Source organism: Serinus canaria, chromosome 21, assembly GCF_022539315.1.
Source record: "Serinus canaria isolate serCan28SL12 chromosome 21, serCan2020, whole genome shotgun sequence".
NCBI lineage: Eukaryota > Metazoa > Chordata > Aves > Passeriformes > Fringillidae > Serinus > Serinus canaria.
Window position 1 is genome coordinate 435,896 of NC_066334.1, and position 8,090 is coordinate 443,985.

Consider the following 8,090-nt stretch of genomic DNA (forward strand, 5'->3'; position numbering starts at 1 on the left):
GACGATTTGGGTGGGAATTATTTGGGAAGGGAAGTTTTGCGTGGGGAGGATTTGGGAAAGGAACATTTAGGAATGGAATGTTTCCATAGGCTGTGGGAAGGGATGATTTGGGAAGGGAATATTTCAGAAAGGGATGATTTGGGTGGCAATGATTAGGGAAGGGAAGTTTTTCATGGGGAGGATTTGGGAATAAAAGGTTAGGGAATGGAATGTTTGGAAAGAGATGATTTAAGAAGAGATTATATGGGTGGTTTGGGAAGGAAATGTTTGGGAAAGAGATGATATGGGTGGGAATGGTTTGGGAGAGGGATGGTTTGGTAATGGAATGTTTTGGTAGGAAGAGTGTGAGAAGGAAAGGGCTGATTTGGGCAGGTGTGGTTTGGGTGGGGATTGTTTGGGAAAGGAAGATCTGGATAGAGATGATCTGAATAGGGATGATTTGGGTGGGAATGAGTTCAGAAGGGAAGGTTTAGAATGAAATATTTCCATAGGGAGGGTGTGGGAAGGGATGATTTGGGTGGGGATGATTTGAGAAGGCAATGTCTAGGTAGGGGGGGTTTGGGATAGGGATGATTTTGGTGGAAATTATTTGGGAAGGGAAGTGTTTGGTAGGGAGCACTTCAGAATGGAAGATTAGCAAATGGAATGTTTGGGAAGGGATTATTTGGGTGGGGATGATATGGATGGGGAAGTTTTGGGAAGAGAAGTTTTGGGTGGGGAGGATTTGGGAAAGGAACATTTGGGAATGGGATGTTTCAGTAGGAAGGGTATGGGCAGGGAGGATTTGGGAATGGATTTGGGCAGGAAGGTTTGAGAAGGGATGATCTGAGTGGAGATCATATGGGTGGAGATGTTTGGGAAGGCCCCTGTGCAAGCCATACATTTCCTTCCACACACCCTTGAGCTGCACATGTGTGGCAGCTTGTGACCTCGTCCCAGGGCCTGATCCCCACATGCACAGGCCACCTGCTGCTCCATGCAGCACAGCTGAGATGTGAGTGCATGGGTGGCACAGGCAGGGTAAGAGCCACTCATGGTCACACTGTCCCTAATCCATCCTGCAGACGAGTGGCTGCCTCCCAGCTTGGCAGAGTGCTGGGAGAGCAGTCACAGCCTGCCAGGGATGGCTGAGGAGCAGCCACTCTATTGGTTGGCCCTGTCATCATGTGAGGGATGCATGCTGTGAGCAGCCTCTGGCATTAGCAGGCTGTTCAGGTGTTGGCTGCTTCAAGGGCCACCAAGGTCCCCATCCCCGCAGGTACAGCGGGGACAGGGCTAATGGCCTCACTCAGCAATGCCAGGTGCAGAAAACCAGAACACGAGCATCTGAGATAGCCTTCAGCAGTGCAGGAGTGGGAAAGAGAAGTCCAAGATACTGTTGTGTCCTGGGCTTCAGGAAATGAGGAGATGCTTGGTGACACATCTGGTGAACTCTGCACTGGCACATGGTACTGGTGTGGAAGCTTCCACTTCATGCTTTGTGTCTGCTGGATTTGATAGTGTCTTTAGAGAGATCAAGGATGCAGGGGGGTGACTGGGGCTGGATGGATTGGGGTTTTTTCCATAGAAAATGCTGTTTTGCTAATCTTGAAGACATTTAAAATTATCTTGGGAAAAATACTTCTTTAGAAAAAATGTGGGATTCAGGAGGTTCCAGATTTCTAACATGACCCCTTTGGAAGCCATAAGATTGGAGAAGATCAGAATCTCTTTGTTCAGAGCTGGTCTGTGCTTCAAAAAGTAAAACTGATTTCTCTGCTCCTGCCTGGAGATGCAAAACTCCTTCACAGTTATTCACATGCCTGTGGGGGCTGTGGTGTTTGCTGGGCCCTTTGCAGATGTTGTTTCTGTTTCTGGAAGAACAGCGACCTAGTTCCAGTGAGAAGAGTTGGGATGTTCTGCACCAGCCTGTCTATGCACCACCAGCCTCTGCACTAGTGTTTCCAAACTCTGCTCCAGCCTCTCCAAACTCTGCTCACATTTGTGTGTTATCTCTTGAATGGAAAAATAAGATATATGTCGTTTTCTTTTTTGTGTGCCCCCTCATTAAGATAATGCTGAGCAAGAGAGCACACCTGAGCAGCTCTGTCAGACTTCCTTACAGGGATTCAGCCTAAAGAACATGTAGCTCTGGAAGCTCACTGCAAGGCCATCCATCATCCAGACCCAACTGTTCCCTTGCAGACAAAATGCCAGAGCCCAGCAGAAAGAGGAGAGAGTGATTCCCTCAGCCCATCACAGACCGAGCTACTCCTACCATTAATCCTTCCAGAAAATGTGGATCCTTTCTTTCATAATGGCCTTAAATTGAATCAGGGCAGATTTAGAATATATACAAGAAAGGAAAGGGAGCCTTCCTAGCTGTGAGGGTGGTGAAGCCCTGGCACTGGTTGCCCAGAGAAACTGTGGGTGCCCCATCCCTGGAATGTCCAAGGTCAGGCTGGATGGGGCTTGGAGCAACCTGGGATAGTGAAAGGTGTCCCTGCCCATGGCAGGGGGAGGGACTGGATGAGCCTTAAGGTTCCTTCTAAGGAAGGTTCCTTCTAAGGATCCTGTGATTCTTGGGTAGCATTAAAAAGATCTTGGTTTCCTACTTACCTGTCTGCATTCATGGGGCAGTCACTCAATTTCTGTCTCTCCAGCTGCCTCAGTGGACCCTGGATTATTCACCACCAGGTACAAAGGCAGATGACAAATACAAAAGGATGATAAAGCTGTTCAAGAGCACTTGAAACTGTGTTTGCCTCTCTGACAGATCTTTCTTTGGGCAAGACATTGAGGGGACTCTGCAGTTTGTGTGTGTTGGTGTGAACGTCCCCTTGGAGCAGCAGATAATCCTCACCAACCGGCAGAAATTCAGATTAGTTCTTCCTTCCCCACAGGGCTAAGACCAGATCCCTGCCCCGAAAACAGCTCATGATCTGGACTTCTCCCCCTGTATCCATCCTGTAAAACAGCCTTTGTGCCCTCCCCTGGGAACAGCCAGCAGCAGAGGGTCAATTGGAAAAGACCTCTGGCTGTGGCTATGGCCATGCAGAATGAGGACACAACGACCAACACAACAGGCAGTGACTGGGCCCATGATCTGTGAGGTGGGATAAGCAAAATCCTGAGGTGAGAGATGACCCTGGAGTCCCCACTGCTTCCCAAAGGGTGTTAAAGCCAGTTTGTCCTCACTGCTGCTGGGGATGGTACATTGACATGCCGCGTCCCTTCTGTCACACACAAGGGATTCTGCTCATACCACTTGGACACTGCTGGGTGCCAAGGGCAAGTGGATGGGTTCATCTTGGAAATGGCATTAAATAAATCCCTTTCCCAATGTAATTTCCCACTGAGGTTTTACATCACTTTTGATCTTACCAAAAGGTAAAACAAGCAGACTTAAAAGGAGAAGTGTCAAGATCACTTCAGATGGGAGCCTTGTTGGATGTTGTGCCATCATGCTGGTCCCTGAACTGACATGTGTCTGTGTCTGGGACATGAGTTCCCCACTCCCTCCTCCAGCTCACTTCTCCTGTGATCCCATAGGAAACAATCCTGTCCATCTTAGGGGCTTTTCAAAACCCTCAGGAAATACCCCGAGAAGAGCCTCCCACCACACACAAGGCTCTCTGTGCTCAGAAAACGGATATTTCAGGAGCTGATGCCCACGCTGGTGGGACCCTGTCGGCTCTTGCAATGCCCACAGGCTGGAAACCTGACCAGGGCTTGCGACTCAAGGACTGCTCTGTGCAAACCAAACCTCTTGGTTTGCTACAGCAAAAAATGGTGACATTTAAAGCCTTTCTCCCTAAGAGGAAGAGGAACACACAACGAGAAGTTAATGATGGCAGCTGTGCCCTGCAGGCTCTGGGCTCTGCCCTTCCCTGCCATCCTCTCTGCTCCCATCCATACCACATTTGGATGGCTGAGTTGGCGCCTGTTTGCTTGCACGGGAGGCAATAGGGCAGGGGTGGGTGGGGCGAGGCACCAGCTGCTGCTCTCGGTGCATGGAGCAGCTGGAAGGAGCAATCCTCCTGTGGCTGGGATGGGAACAGAGCCCCTGCACTGCCTCCTTCACTCCCGCTGCAGCCACGCTCCTAGCCAAACATTCCAGGGGCAGCAAAAAGGAGCTCAGCTGGTACTGATGGGGTTTGGTGCTGGGGTGAGCAATGAAGGTATCTGGCCCAGGTGGGCAGGAGGCTGCTGCCCTTGCCCCAAGCACACTCTTGTTGGCCCTGCTGGTGCCTGTGGAGGGATGAAGAGCGGGGGAATGCAAAGCTGTTGGAGTCTACAGTATTCCAGCTTCTGACATTTTAGAGAGAGGGTAATTAACAGCCCAGAGTTGAAGAAGTTTTGTTTCTGTCATGGCTTTCTGGCCATCCTACTACAATTCCTGATAGCTAAGTGACAGGATTTCTGGGGAAATGCAAGAGGTTGAGATGACATCCTGAAAACTGCGATTGGAGGTTTGAATTTCCAGCTCAGACAGTGCCCTGCAGGAGGTGACTGGGATGTGATCCCACCAGTTGCAGACAAACTGGCCACCTGTTTATCAAAGCTTTGGAGGCTTAGGCTGAATATCAGGAAAAGGTTCTTCTCCCAGATGGTGGTCAGGCACTGAACAGGTTCCCCAAGGAATGGTCACAGCCCCAAGGCTGCCAGAGCTCCAGAAACATTGGACAATGCTCTCAGGGACAGGGTGGGATTGTTGGGGAGTCTGTGCAGGGCCAGGGGTTTGACTTTGATGATGCTTGTGGGTTCTTTCCAGCTCAGAATATTCTATGAGTCCATGATTCTATGATACTATGAGAAGTAACCATGGTGGATGTTCCCAGTGATCCCTGGGCACTGTTTTTCCTTCCAAGTTGGAGGTTGGTGACCTTGGCCAAACTGCAGTTGCTGCTTCAAGTCTCCTCCCATGCAGGGGATTTGGGGTTGCATGTCAGAAACACACACTCAGAACCCTGGCACTGGGCTGGCTCCCTGCTTTCTACTCCTGCCTGGGATGTTGGAATGCTGGGCTACATCTCAGCACAGGCTGCATGACCTTCAGAGTCCCCACCCCATCCAACACTTCAGTGTTCAGCCCAGTCAAGGCTGGGAAATGCAGTTAAATGCCATAAACTAGCCAAGGTGGTAGAGAAAAACCTTCTAACTATGCACACTAATGGTGTATTTGCTAGATTGGATCTGTGCCTCCTTGTGCCTCTGTCAGAAATCCAGGGAAAATCACAGTGAGGAGCTAACAAATTGGAGGACAGGCTCAGTCATGGACTGTGTGACCTTTCTGACAAAACCCTCAGCAAAAGCCCCTGCTCAACCTGTGCCAAGTGTGCTGGTGACAGCAGGAGCTCCTCCACCTGGGGGTTGGTGCAATTTGCATTGGCTCAGGAAAATGTTACAGGTTACATGCTCTGGGGCAAGTTCTGTTCTGTCTCCTGCAGTTCAGGGGGAATTGGCCACTCTCCACCTCTGACCTGCTCCCAATCCATCTCAGAGCCCTGTGAAATCTGCAGCCAATAGCTCTTGGCTCAAAGACATTCTGTGTCAAGACACCAGAGTGTGACTAGTGCCACTCTCTATCCCATCACATCAGCCTGGGAATGAAAGAAGCAGTTCTATCCAACAGCAACTGTCTGCCTAAGGATTCAGAGTGATAGGGAAACCTCTGCTCACAGATTCAGGGCAGGCAAAGGAAACTATATGTTCTGGGCTAGTGGAGCTGGGGAAAGAAGGAGCAGTGGCTGGCTACCTCCTGAAAAGAGAGAATGCTGTGCTCAGTCTCCTGGGAGAGGGGAGAGTGGTGTGGTACAGGGCCTGCGAAATGAGAAGGGGGCTGGTACTTATCCTAAAAATCAGTATTTCTTGGCAAATCCTTGTTGGACTGAGCTGGAGCAGGTTGACAGACCAATTTTGTCTGTGTTGAAAAAATCTGCTAATGGCAGCTGTTCTTGGGGCTACTGCCCACCGTCTCACTGTATCCAGTTCACTGGTTTCCCTTGTCTCAGAGGAGTCGCACCACAATCTGTGGCTCACAAGGGTCATGAATGCCTGCACTCACCTCCAAGAGGCACCTTTGGGATGCAAGGCACCTGGCGTTCAGGTGATGAGAAGCCACTGCTGGGACTGATCCTCTTTTTCAGGGCAAATTTTTCAGAGGAGGTCTGTCTGGGGCTCCTGCTGGCACTGCTGCAGCTTTCCAGGCTGTTCTGGGGTTCTCCAGAGCCCTTCCTTGGGGCTTAGCTACCTCTGGGATAGCAGGATGCTGACTCCAGTCTGTCTGGAAGGTGCTGGAATAAAGCACAATGTAGAAGAAGCCTGGGGAAGGAACTACCCCTGCTTTTGTGGGACTGATTCTGGCTCTGCATCCCTCCAGAGGGCTGTGATGAGCTGCATGTCCTGAGCACCACATCAGCTCTGGCAAACGCCAGTCCCTAGACTGGGACTGGAGAGGGCCAATGTCCCCTGGGTATCAATTTGTCTCATCTAACGAGGCAGCTCTCATTTGCATGGTGCTGTGCTGTGGCCGGGAGCTCGGAAGGCACAACACGGGGACAGCGCCGACCTGGCTTTGCCGCCTTCCCCTTGAGCGCCAGCCCGGCCCCTTAATGGGAGCTTTGAAATGACTCACTCATTTAAACTAATGCAGTAAGAGCCCCGTTTGAATGTGGGCTTTGTGCAGGAGCAAACTGCCTCTGCTCCCTGGAAAGGCAGCATTATGCTGTCTCTCTCACTCCAATATGCTAATACACCAACTCCCTGCAATTTCATTTTCAACAGGGACTAATTTAAAAGAAATGACCAGCCTGACAGTGGACTTCAAAGATATCTTTTGATGAGTTTTAGCAGCTTCAGCAAAACTCTAATTTGAATTTCAGTGGCTGCCATGTGATTTTCTCTGTGACAGTTAAGAGAGATGATAGTGCCAGCTCCATCTGTCATTGGAGCCTCTTCTCTTCCCTCTTTTCACTGATTTGTTACAGAATGGGGGAAAGGAGAGAGGGGAAAAGTTGAAAGAGAGGGTGGTTAAATTCTGGTGCTCTCATGCAGAGGCATACAAAGGGGAGATGTGGAGCTGGTGGTGAGAAGAAGTGATGGGAACAGCTGGGCAGCATCACTGTCACCACAGACAGAACCCCAGCACAGGTAACATCCCAGCCCAGGCAGCACCCTGCTTGCACAGGCAGTCTGCAGCTCCAGGGTTTGACAAGATGGTGCACTGGCTCAGGCATTCTGGGTAAAACTGATAATGGAACAGAAATACTTTCAGAAGGAAAGTAGCGTTTTCTGTCCTAGCTGGGCACTCAGGCTGACAGCCCGGTTAAGGTGAAGCACCCTGGGTGCTGCAATCCCCTTTGTGTTAAATACATTTCATTCAGGTTGTAGCATTGGACAGCAAGATCCAGCAGCTGGAATCACGGCTGGGATTGGGACAACATGTCACACGGTCCCTGTGCTGTTGAGACAGGACAGAGATTCACCAGGCAACGGGGCCAGTACAGGGCCTGTCTCCATGTCCTCCTGTCAGTCCTGCACCCCACCACCACGGACCACTCCCTACAATCATGGCTGCGCCTCCTGGCTGGATGCAGCACAGTTCCTGCTCCCCCTCGCATGTCTGGAGCTGCCTGTTATGGTTGTGACCTGTGATTTCATGCTGCCTCTTACATCTTTAGCTTCCCTTGTCAGAGACAGCTTCATTGCTGGCTCCCCTGAGCCCTGGGGAGTCCTCTCACATTGAGCTGGCAGTTCTGGGGGCAGAGGCGCTGCAGCCTTTTGTTCCTGGGGACCTGGATTTGCATCCGCCTTCTGATGCGTGTGGACAGAGCCATGGCCGGTCATGTTCAAGGCCAGTCCCAGCATTTGAGCTTGCCCTTCTCTCACAGGGAAGCCCTGGCCCGGATGACGGGAGCCACCTGGGGCAGCTCTGGCTGACCAGAGCATGTGGGCTGCATGGGAGCGGCTGTCAATCCCACTGTAAGCCCCAGGCAAATGGCAGGACCTGTTCAGCTCATATAAAATCTGGGATTACAGATGCCTTCAAGTGCCCCTGTTCCCAGTTACAGCTGCTCCCAGAGACTTAGGCCAGGAGTCACGCTAGCAAA